Source organism: Eleginops maclovinus, chromosome 2 (assembly GCF_036324505.1).
Source record: "Eleginops maclovinus isolate JMC-PN-2008 ecotype Puerto Natales chromosome 2, JC_Emac_rtc_rv5, whole genome shotgun sequence".
Lineage (NCBI taxonomy): Eukaryota > Metazoa > Chordata > Actinopteri > Perciformes > Eleginopidae > Eleginops > Eleginops maclovinus.
The window spans coordinates 24,029,072-24,042,215 of record NC_086350.1 but is presented as its reverse complement, the minus strand read 5'-3'; the positions used below and the strand labels follow the sequence as shown (position 1 = coordinate 24,042,215).

The 13,144-nt window shown below is 44.0% G+C and overlaps 1 long non-coding RNA gene across 1 annotated transcript; it reads left to right on the top strand.

Moving 5' to 3' along the window:
• Positions 1 to 6,084: 6,084 nt before the first annotated feature.
• On the top strand, positions 6,085 to 6,817 carry LOC134875791 (uncharacterized). The gene is made up of 2 exons (XR_010167284.1): positions 6,085 to 6,299; positions 6,484 to 6,817. It is a non-coding gene; the product is annotated as an uncharacterized LOC134875791 (long non-coding RNA).
• Positions 6,818 to 13,144: the final 6,327 nt, after the last annotated feature.

The following is a 13,144-nucleotide window of genomic DNA, read 5'->3' as shown; positions in this document are numbered from 1 at the left end:
CGTATACATAGAGAAATAGAGTTGTGCAGTGATGACACACTATTTTTATGCTAACCCCGAAGTTAGCATTGCAAGGGCTCCCTTGACAAAAAGCAATCGGATTTCTCCATTGGATATTGGTATAGTTTAAGCTCTGTGGCCAATGTTAGAAATAATCAATACATTGAAACGGAACATTAAAAGATAATTCACTGTTTCTCGACAGAGCATATTTGTTCAATTCCAGTAGTATTACCGGATGTTGTTTTTAGCCTCAGATAGCATGTAGCTAATATTGTATTGTATATATGAGTAGAGGGAGAAGGACGCATGGAGTTACATACTAAACACACCGCCTCTACCTCTCACTCATTGATGCTGCAATAATACTATTGCGTGTTTAATAACTGATAAACTTCAGAAGGATTGCATAATAGAATATCGTAGGTGAGAGCTTCAGGACATCGCTAACAAGATGGCGACGGTGACGTCATAGGAAGACCCGCCCCCGACGACGTCAGCCAATTTTAGAGTCGGAGAACCCCATGTGACGACAAGCGGCCAACAGGATCCAGCCCCCCCGCTACCAACCAATGAGAGCACGAGAACTGAGCTCGTCTTATTTTGAAGTTGTTTATTGTATGACAGGAAAGGGATGGTTCTATAAAACATGTTTGTATTGTGAAATCGAGCTCTCTTTTGTTCCGGACCGCCAGACAGTAACTACTGCTGAGCTCCACTCATTCAGCGGCCTGTGGACGCGTGTACCGGACTATTGAGCCACAGCTGTGAAACTTTTGTAAAACCTACTGCTGCATCCTTTTATTAAATACCCCTTTTAAAACTTATAAGAGGAGCTTCACTTCGTTTTCTTTTAAATCGACTCCTGGGCTTCGAAATAAAAGAAAATGTCTTACACCAACAAACTTAAAAACAGTTTGTTCAGAAAGATTACCTACTAACACAATGCAAGAGATAAAAAGCTCACATATGCTTTGACGAACTACATCACCGTAGCTTGACTGCGCATCACTGCTGCTAAGCTAAAGGCGGCTAATATTTAGCCTTTTTATGACACATCGAAGCTTTGGACATTTTTGAGTGGGGTATTTACTGAAATATTTAATGTCGTAGAACAAAACTTGCAATACATTTCAATTCAGAGATTTTAAAGTATGTCCAAGGTTTCCATGTAAACAGCAACAGTGTTACGGTTCTGAAGCAACATGTGAAAAAATAAACTAATGACCTTACTGCCCTAATGCGATGATTCTTCTGTCTTCATTTCATTTTTTGGGTTTCTTTCCAAACCAGTGCAGGAACTGATCAAATGGGACAGTCCCAGGTACAGGGCAACAACTTTCCGTATGCAGGCTAAATGGTGATTAAAGTACATCTATTATTATAACACCGATCATCCCAATATGAGTTTATTTTCACTAAAACTGAAGGATTAAATATGTACTGATGTGTGGGATCATGTAAAGTTGTGCAAACATAAATGGGGCGAAGACTGCGAGCTAGTTCAAGGAAGTCAACTCGACCACCAATGATACATTCGCACATAACGCCCCTCGTCACACTTGCAACCAACCAACAGTCTCTGAATCTGGCGCTCTATTTAAGCTGTTGGACCCGCCTACCTCTGCCTCGCTAATGCAGCTGCTGCTACTACTGTTGTTTCCACGCTGCTAATGTGTTCACCTCATTGCTGCTGCTGCTGCTGCGTTCACGTTGGCTATGCTCGCCTGCCCCGCCACCACCCCCGCCACCACCCCAGCTTCCATCTGTACGCCAAACTCAAACTATATAGCGTTTCTAATAAACATAATAATGAAACAGGTGAGTTGTCTGACTGAACTATAGTTTAAAAAAGACCAGAGGTTTTGAAACAGGCAAGTGTGTATGCTGGTAAAAACTCCTGCAGTTTCTTTAATATAATGTTTGTATTTGTCAGATCAACACAGCTGCACCCTTCACACACACTCACAAAATGATGATGTTTAAGCAAAACTATCCAATATGTTCTCCCACTACAGTTTGCTTTCGTTTAAATTAATTGAATGCATATTTAAAATGTCAGCAGACTGAGATGAGGGTACACTGGTGAAAAGAACACTGTTAAAAGTCATGAAACAACATGGCCTCCCATCTGGCGCCACCCTCAGGTCAAAAGCTGTCTTTTTTTTTTACATTGTCCAAGAATAACTCTTTTATTTTCTCAATTTTTCCTCCTTTCAACATTTTCTGTGTTTGATGATCAGTGCATCCTCACCTACAGAATTTAGTTCGTCGTATATGAGCGTAAGAGCTTCCTTTTTGTTTCGTACAAACTCCAAATCTTTTAAATAGTTGACTGCTTTGCTCATGCCTTAAATAAAACAGTATATTTATGTTAATTACATTTCAACATTTCCTGTTACCCCTGATGAATTCTTTAGTGGTTTAATGGTTTCTAAGAACTCATGGATGAGTTAAATATTTTTTCTGGCTCTCTACACTTGACCCAGATCACACACAAACAATAAATAAAACCTACAACATAAAGAATAGAAATGTCGACATGTCGCTTCCCGAGCTGCTTCAGAGGGAAGGACTTCTCATGCCTCCACATTTCCTCCTTTCCTCTCACCCTTTCACCCCGTTCTCCAAAACGAGTCTTATCAACATAAGCTGTGACACCATGAAAGCCTCTCTCCCTCCTGTCCAGAAATTCCCAAGATATGCTAAAACTTTCTTATACCATCAATACAGGTGTCCTTTACCAGGAGAGGCCTTTTGTTTCAAAATTACTTCCGAGTTTGGCCCCGCCCCTCGCTCCAATGATCATTTGGCAATTTAGTAAAGTAAAGAGCAACAAATAAAGGAACTTGCTCCCTTAAAATTGTCAGAGAAACAATAACTCAGAGCAGTGCTTCAAATATTTACAAATATCTTAATACCTTCGCGATACAGTCCGATAAAGTCGTTGTTCCAATTGGAAAGAACCAAACACCTTGAGAGAGGGGGCCCTATTAGGGAGACCGGGGCTTGTTGTCACACTTTTTACTCCGTTATATATTTCTTGGAATCAATATATCATATATAAAACAAATGTGTACCAGATGAAAGAGAAAAGTTTCAGGTATATATTTTGTATTCATATCATGTTCATATCTTGTGTCAGTGCAGAGTTATAAGCAACCAAATAGAGATTTTGAACATGTGACAAGTTGCCCCGCCAACGGGTAAGTTGTCACACTATATGGGGTAAGATGTCACACTGGATTTTGCAATTAATAAAACAAGGACAAAATTATACTTGTTGTTATTTTTTTACTAGAATGTGAATAAACCTTGACATAAAACATTATGCAACATTAAACTAGTCCCAAACTAATCCTGGAAGATCTATTCAAAAAAACTCAAACAAAACCTGACCTCACTAGTCAGTCCTGAAAAATCTATTAAAAAATCTCAAACAAAACCTGACCTCACTAGTCAGTCCTGAAAAATCTATTAAAAAATCTCAAACAAAACCTGACCTCAGTCAGTCCTGGAACATCCAGTCATAAAATCTCAAACAAAACCTGACCTCAGTCAGTCCTGGAACATCCAGTCATAAAATCTCAAACAAAACCTGACCTCAGTCAGTCCTGGAACATCCAGTCATAAAATCTCAAACAAAACCTGACCTTACTAGACAGACTCCTCAACTGGGTCGCACAGGTTCTCATCTTTTTCCGATAAGGAGTCATCTGGAGTTTTTCTTTTTTTACCTGCACTCTGCTTCTTCCCTGTGCTTTGCTGCTTTGGTATTTTGGATTTGGTTGCCTTGCCTTTATTTTTTAATATTCTTTTTTTCCCTTGTACCTGCCTTTCAGCTTCGAGTGCCTCCTTCACGGGTGTGTCGGTGAAAATAGCAGTTTTTCTCTTCTTTCTCTGCTGGTTAGCTTGTTTTCTTGGACCAGCTTTTGGGTAAGGCCTAATATCCTCTGGAGCAGTGTTTCCCAACCTTTTTTGAGCCATGGCACATATTTCACGTTAGAAAAATCCCACGGCACACCACCAAATAAAAATGTCACAAAAAGTTTATATAATGAAATATAATGAAAATGTAGTCTCATTTTACTTACTCAATGTGAAACCTGGGCTTGTTTAGTTGAACACAAATCTGATATTCTTGCAGGAATTGAAGAAAGGCAAACACGAAGATCTTCCTCAACAGCTCTGAGTCTCTCTCTTTTCTTAGTCTTTAAAGTAGTCATGCTTGAAAAGCCCAGCTCACACAGATAGGTGGTGGAGAAAGGGAGAAGAGCTGAAATTGCTTTGTTTCCCAGAATAGGAAACTCCTTGGCAGCAGTCAGCCAAAAACTGTCCAAAGGTAGATCAGCAAAGCTCAGCTTTAGACCACGATTCTGTCTCAGTTCAGTTATTTCTTCCTGCTCCTGCAATGTCATGTCCCTTCCAACTGCAGTTGAGCTATATGGGTTCCTCACCCAGTCAAGGCAATCAGTGGAAAGTGAAGGGAAATAAAATGACAACCTCTGCTCAAGACTTTGCAGATGTTTACCTATTGTCTCACACAGTGCAGCACTGTTGACACTCGGCCATTTCTCTTGCCATTTCTGTGTGTTTTGGAACATTTCAAGATTGGCACTTTCCACATGTTGTTTCCAGAGCAGCACCTTTGAACGAAATCCCTGTATTTTATCTGTACTTGTGAGCAGGTTTTCATTTCGGCCTTGCATTCGTGTGTTCAGGTCATTCAGATGTTGAAATATATCTGCCAGATATGCTAGTCTTGCACACCACTCATCACTTGAGAGCAACTTAGCGTCATCATACTTCTCATTTGTCAAAAACACTTTAAGTTCCTCCCGCAGCTCATACACACGAGCTAAAATTTTGCCACGGGACAGCCACCGGACCTCCGTGTGCAGCAATAACACTTTATGCTCCGCTCCCATTTCCTCACACAATGATGCGAACATGCGGCTTTTCACAGGTCTCGTTTTCACAAAATTTATCATGCGCACAACATCTCCCAGTACAGGAACTAGGTCTTCTGGCAATGTTTTGGCAACGAGTGCTTCCCGGTGCAGAAAACAATGCGTCGCGATGACATCTGGATGTTGTTCTTTCACCCTGTTAACAAATCCTTTGGTGCGCCCGACCATGGCAGCTGCTCCATCGGTGCACACACTTACGCAGTCTTGCCACTTCAGTCCTCCTTGTTCAATGTACTCTGACACAACTCGAAAAATGTCTTCTCCTGTTGTTCTTTCTGGCAATTCCTTGCAAAACAGAAACTGTTCTCTGATGGTGTCTCCGTCTACAAAGCGCACATTTGCCATAAGTTGCGCATGTCCACTGATATCCGTAGATTCATCAAGTTGTAATGCAAATTTAGCACTGATGCGCAACTTTTCCAAAACTATCTTTTCAATGTCTGCAGACATGTCTTGAATACGTCTGGAAATTGTATTATTTGAAAGAGGGACTTGGGCTAATTCTTTAACGGCGCCAGGGCCGAGCATCTCTTGCAAGATAATTTTGCATGCAGGCATTATTAATGTCTCTGCCACGGTGTGTGGTTGTTTTGATTTGGCGATGAGTTCAGCAACTTGGTAGCTAGCTTTAAGAGCTTTTTCACCCGTCTTGGTGGTTTTCCTCAATAACGCTGCCTGTTTCCCAGTCTGTTCACGCAGTTTAACAAAATAGTCTGTATTCTTGTTTTGAAGTGACGGGTGTTTTGTCTCTAAATGGCGTTTGAGTTTACTTGGAACCATGGCACTGTTGGACAACTTTTCCCCGCACACCAGGCATAGCGGAGTTGGAGCACTTGGTTCCCCGGTAAAGGTAAATCCAAAGGCAAGATAACTTTCACTGTACTGTCTTGGGCTCACCTTTTTTGTTTTCTTCTGACCAGTACTCGTGCTAGGGCTTTCATCTGGGTCGGAATTTTCTTCAGGACCCAGGTCAGATTGAGTACTTTTTCTTTTCAAATATTTATCCATAGTTATCACCTGCACTGTCTCACTCGAAGCATGGCTATGAACTTCCGGCTGCTGCGGGACATATCACTCTTCTTCTTTGTATTTTTTAAGACCGTTGGCAACCAAACCAGCAACAACTAGTGTGTCGCCATTAGGGCGATATATTTTGACTTTTATTTTGACACATTGAGAAAGAATACAAACTTTTACTTTGATACAATTTCCTGTAACTTCCTTACCACTTCCTGCCTTGTCATCAGTTACTTCCCACTCAGTTCCTATCTGTTGAAAACAGTTAATACTTAAGAATTCCTGACCGTGAAAGATGCTAGAAGCAAAGTCGTAAGTAAAAACTCATTGTTAAGTTAAATAATTGATAGATTAAGTTAAGTTTAAAGTTGAAAGAGAAGGTAATAATAGTCTTAAAAGATCGTTTTTATTTACATGTATTTACAAGGATATTTCATAAGACTTCATGTGAAGCTGAACTTTATGTTAAAAAATGTCAAACTTTGTTTTGTTGCAGTTTTCACTCTGCCATGTAATGCTGGAATCTTCAGTAAACAACAGTGAAATGTTAACTACGACACAGACTCCTGGTTATTGCATCAGAGTTTAACTTGTTGGATAGCTTCAGTTGTTACACTGCAGTGAAGACAACACAGTGAAAAGACTGAGAAGTTAGCATTGAATAACGAGTCAAGATGGAAACTACATCTAATAAATCAGGAAAAAGTGGAAGCAGCTTTCATTCATCTGCCTCATCAACCAATGCTTTACTTCGTGCACGAGCAAAAGCAGCAGCTACTAAAGTGCGTGCCGAATATGCTGAGCAAGAAGCCAAAGCTAGGATAGAAAAAGTGAAAAAAGAGACTGAGGCTGAAACACTAGCCATCTGCCGTGAAGCAGCAGAAGCTGAAGCCGTAGCAGCTGTCTGGGAATCAGCAGTTTCAGGAAGCAACAATTATATTGTGCTGGATGAAACAAATTCAACAGAACAAAGCAAACTTGAACGGACAAGTGAATACATCCAAACTCACTTCCATTCCACTAACTCCGTCCAACAAACAGCCATGAAGGCTAGTTCGCCACCAACTCAACCAATTACCTATGCCACTCTCAGTTATAGCCCGAACAACCCCTTTGTTTCACGCCATCAGCCGCCTGTTTTTTCATACGACAGCACAAACAATGTGGATTTTACAGACTATGACTTAGACTATGCGCCACCAGCAGCCAAAGAGTCAGTCAGCCAGAATCCATTTACCCGAGAAGGTCCGCGGGTTATTCCCAAGACTCTTACCTCGCAGATCAGTGACTTGAATATTGGAGCTCCATCCTTCAACCCCCAGCCAACAAGTACTCAAAGTATGCCTGCAACTGAACACCTAGCACAATATTTAGCTCGGCGTGACCTAGTGAATACAAGTTTGTACGAGTTTGATGATAAACCTGAAAATTATCGTGCTTGGCTGTCATCATACAAAAATGCCACTCAAGGACTTGGTCTCACAGCCACTGAGGAATTGGACTTGATGACGCGATGGCTTGGAAAAGAGTCCAGCAACCAGGTGAAACGTCTCCGTGCAGTGCACATAGCAAGTCCACAAATAGCACTGGGGAAAGCTTGGGAACGTCTTCAGGAGTGTTATGCAGCCCCAGAGGTGATTGAAAAGGCCCTCTTTACCCGACTGGATGCATTTCCCAGAGTCTCAGCCAAGGAAAATCTGAAGCTACGAGAGCTAGCTGACCTGCTTATGGAAGTGCAGTGTGCTAAAGAAGATGGCTACTTACCAGGCCTGTCCTACCTGGACACGACACGCGGAATTGAACCCATAGTGACCAAGCTGCCTTATGGACTCCAGGAAAAATGGATCTCGGCCGGTTCTAAGTATAAAGAAGCAAATGGAGGACGGTTCCCACCGTTTGATTACTTCACGAAACTCATATGCTATGAGGCCAAGAAGAGAAATGACCCTAGCTTTGCCTTTTTAAATACCACCACAATGTCATCTGTCAGAGCTGAAGGTGCCTTTCCTAAAACCTTCAAGAAACCCATTGCAGTTCACAAGATCAATGTCACTCCCACAGAGTCAAATGTCTCTAGTGATCCGAGTAAGATCTGCCCAATACATGCAAAACCCCACCCACTGAAGAAGTGCAAAGCCTTCAGAGCCGAAACTCTTGATGACAGAAAGGTATTTCTGAAAGAAAACGGAATCTGCTTTAAGTGCTGTAGCTCAACCAACCATATGGCAAAGGACTGCACTACAATTGTTAAGTGTTTTGAGTGTGACAGCACCCGACATATCTCAGCTATGCACCCAGGACCAGCACCGCACCTCACGACTCCTCTGACCTCGCCACAGCATGGCGGGGAGGGAGAAGAGGTAAACGACACCAGTGAGGTTAGCGCAAGCTGCACAGCAGTATGTGGTACAGGACAAGTCGGACGGTCATGCTCCAAGATATGCCTGGCAAGAGTGTACCAGAAAGACCACCCAGAGGAAGCCATCAAGGCCTACGTCGTGTTAGACGACCAAAGCAACCGATCGTTGGCCAAGTCCAGTTTCTTTGACAAGTTTGACATCCACACTAAGCCATATCCTTACCAACTGAAAACATGTTCTGGTATAGTAGACACTTTCGGCAGAAGGGCATCAGATTTTATCGTGGAGTCCCTCAATGGAAAAGTTAGGATTCCCTTACCACCACTCACTGAGTGTAATGACTTACCTGATAATCGGTCTGAAATTCCCACACCAAATGCCGCTCTGCATCAGCCTCACCTGTCAAAGGTAGCAGAACACATCCCAAAGCTGGACCCCACTGCTGAAATCCTCCTGCTGCTAGGGAGAGACGCAATCAGAGCACACAAAGTAAGGGAACAAATAAATGGCCCCGCCAATGCACCCTTCGCACAACGCCTTGACTTAGGCTGGGTGCTGGTCGGAGAAGTCTGTCTAGGGAGCACACACAAGCCGAACGTCAGTTCCTTCCGGACGGCCATGGTCGACTGTCATCGGCCCTCACTCTTCCAGCCATGCACAAGCCTTTTGCACATTAAAGAGGAACTTCACGACAGACTGCCAGGAAACAGTGCCTTACCACCCAGAGCTAAGGAACACAGTCTGGGTCAAAATGTGTTTGACTGCACGGAACAGGACAATAAGCTAGCACCTTCAATCGAAGATGAAACTTTCCTCAAAATGATGGACAAAGACGTCTACAGAAACGATTCACACAGCTGGGTTGCTCCATTGCCGTTCAGACTACCTAGGCAACAGCTTCCCAACAACCGCGAGCAAGCACTCAAGCGGTTTGGCTCACTCCAACGCCAATTCAAAAGAAAGCCAGAAATGCAACAGCAATACGTGGAATTTATGGGTAAACTGCTGAAAAACAACCATGCTGAGGTGGCACCAGAGCTAAGAGAAGAAGAGTGCTGGTATTTACCAAGCTTTGCCGTGTATCACCCACAGAAACCCGATCAAATCAGGGTAGTGTTTGATTCAAGTGCCCAACAGTCTGGGATCTCCTTGAATAACGTGCTCTTGACTGGACCGGATCTGAACAACACCCTTCTAGGAGTGCTCATGCGGTTCCGAAAGGACAAGGTCGCTGTGATGGCAGACATTCAACAAATGTTTTACTGCTTCCTTGTGGACGAAAAGCACAGAAACTACCTGCGATTCTTATGGTTCAAGGACAACAACGTAGCCAACGAGGTCATTGACTACAGAATGAAAGTTCATGTTTTCGGGAACAGCCCATCTCCTGCAGTGTCGATCTATGGGCTCAGAAGAGCCATCAGAGATGGCGCAGAAAAATATGGAACAGACACAGTCAACTTCGTCGAACGGCACTTTTATGTTGATGACGGCCTCTGTTCTGTCCCAACTGATGCAGAGGCTATTGGGCTGCTTCATAGGACTCAAGCCTCACTTGCTGAGTCTAACTTGAGGCTCCACAAATTTGTCTCAAACAGTCAGGCTGTCTTGGAAGCCTTCCCAAGTGAGGACTGCGTACAAGCCAAAAGGGATGTAGACCTCAGTGGAGATGAGTCACCCACCCAACGCAGCTTGGGGCTCCTGTGGGAAATAGCAAGTGACACATTCACCTTCTCTGTGTCAACCGACACCAAACCATTCACCCGTCGAGGGGTTCTTTCAATGGTGAACAGTGTCTTCGACCCTTTAGGGTTTCTGGCTCCAGTTACGATCCAAGGCAGGGGCCTTCTCAGAGAGTTGAATTCTGAGACATCGGAGTGGGACACCCCATTGCCTGAAGATAAGTTAGGCAAGTGGGAAGCTTGGAGAAACTCGCTTCAAGACTTGAGGCACTTTCATATACCTAGGATGTACACAGGCATCTGCCCAGCCAAGGCTGAGCGAGTAGAACTCCACGTCTTTAGCGATGCATCTGTGAAGGCCATTGGTGCCGTAGCCTACCTGAAAGCCATCCAAGAAGACACAGTAGACGTGGGATTTGTCATGGCAAAAGCCAAACTTGCCCCTCAATCAGACCCGACCATTCCCAGACTTGAACTGTGTGCAGCAGTCTTAGCAGTGGAAATAGCTGAGCTGATTCAGGATGAACTGGATCTAAAGCTGGATGCCACAAAGTTCTACACTGATAGCAAAGTTGTCCTTGGATACATTTACAACCAGTCCAGACGGTTCTATGTGTACGTCCATAATCGGGTCCAGCGTATACGCCAGTCTACCATCCCTGAACAATGGCACTACGTGAACACCGAAGACAATCCGGCTGACCTGGCGTCGCGGTCGGTCCCAGCAGCACACCTCACAAAGACAATGTGGTTCAACGGACCAACCTTCCTGCGCAAGCCCTCTGTTCAGCCAGACCCTGCCTCAGTCATACCTCAGTCATTCAGCATAGTCTCACCAGAGTCAGATGCAGAGGTCCGTCCAGCGGTGAAGAGCTACATTACTGATCTACAAGGGAAAGTTCTCAGCACAGAGTGCTTTGAAAGGTTCTCCACATTCGACACTCTCCAACGAGCCATCGCACTCCTTATTCATATAGGGAGATCCTTCAGCACTCCGACAGGCAAGTGCAAGGGATGGCATCACTGTGACTTACCTCGTTCAGTGGATGAGCTTTCCCAAGCAAGAGAAGTCATCATCAGAGCTGTTCAGAGGAATACCTTTGTGAAGGAATTTGAAGCTCTGGAGAGAGGAAAGCAAGTTCCGTTAAGCAGCTGCCTACGCTCTCTCAACCCAGTCTTACAGGATGACCTCCTCTGCCTTGGAGGCAGACTGAAGAATGCAGATGTGTCCATTGAACAAAAGAACCCTGTCATTCTCCCAAAAGAACACCATGTGTCCTTGCTTCTCACCAGATACCACCATGCCCAAGTAAAGCATCAGGGTCGCCAGTTAACAGAAGGTGCTGTACGAGCTGCTGGGCTCTGGATCCTGGGAGGCAAGCGGCTCGTTAACTCAACTATTCACAAGTGCATCACCTGTCGCAGACTTAGAGGACGGATGCAGGAACAAAAAATGGCAGATTTGCCCACAGAACGCCTTACAACCTGCCCTCCCTTCACGTATGTGGGACTGGATGTCTTCGGACCCTGGCACGTCTCCACCAGACGCACCAGAGGGACACAACCTCAGAGCAAGTGCTGGGCCATACTATTCTGCTGCATGAGCTCCAGGGCAGTTCACATCGAGGTGATTACCTCAATGGACACCTCAAGCTGCATAAACGCATTGAGGCGTTTCTTTGCCATAAGAGGACCAGCCAAACAACTGAGGTCAGACTGCGGCACAAATTTCATTGGGGCTTGCAAAGAACTTGGGCTGAGTGCAGATCAACCAGACAGCACAGTGCAGAGGTATCTGCAACATCAAGGATGCTCCTGGGTGTTTAACCCGCCTCATGCCTCACACATGGGGGGTTCATGGGAGCGCCTCATTGGGTTAGCCCGAAGAATCCTGGATTCGACGCTCCGCGAACACAGCACTCGCCTAACTCATGATGTTCTGTGCACACTAATGGCAGAAGTGACAGCAATTCTGAACGCAAGACCACTAGTTCCAGTATCGAATGATCCCGAGAATCCATTCATCCTCACACCATCGATGCTGTTAACGCAGAAAGTGGGCGTCCCACCACCTCCAGGTGACTTCACAGGCAGAGACCTCCTCACGAAGCAGTGGAGACAAGTACAAGCATTATCCAACTTGTTCTGGAACCGTTGGAGACAAGTGTACCTGTCAACCTTACAAAGCCGCAAGAAATGGACAAGGTCCCACCAGAACCTGCAAGACGGTGACATCGTCCTCCTCAAAGACAACCAAGCTGCCCGCAACAACTGGCCTTTGGCAGTGGTCACAAAGGCTATTCCAGGAACAGATGGAAGAGTCCGTAAGGTGGAACTAAAGACAGCAAACCAAGGCCAACCAAAGACTTACCTTAGACCAGTGACGGAAACGGTTTTGTTTCTTCATAAGAACTGATGTTTCAGTTGTAGATCTTAGTTGAATGTAATGTTCATGCTAGTATAGTGACCTCACAGTGGTCACAGCGGGGAGTGTGTCGCCATTAGGGCGATATATTTTGACTTTTATTTTGACACATTGAGAAAGAATACAAACTTTTACTTTGATACAATTTCCTGTAACTTCCTTACCACTTCCTGCCTTGTCATCAGTTACTTCCCACTCAGTTCCTATCTGTTGAAAACAGTTAATACTTAAGAATTCCTGACCGTGAAAGATGCTAGAAGCAAAGTCGTAAGTAAAAACTCATTGTTAAGTTAAATAATTGATAGATTAAGTTAAGTTTAAAGTTGAAAGAGAAGGTAATAATAGTCTTAAAAGATCGTTTTTATTTACATGTATTTACAAGGATATTTCATAAGACTTCATGTGAAGCTGAACTTTATGTTAAAAAATGTCAAACTTTGTTTTGTTGCAGTTTTCACTCTGCCATGTAATGCTGGAATCTTCAGTAAACAACAGTGAAATGTTAACTACGACACAGACTCCTGGTTATTGCATCAGAGTTTAACTTGTTGGATAGCTTCAGTTGTTACACTGCAGTGAAGACAACACAACTAGCATTACCGTCATGACATATCGCTCTGATACACTGCCCTCTATTGGAAGAGCATCGAATTGTTTTGCTGTCACTACATGCCGCTCACTTAGAACCAA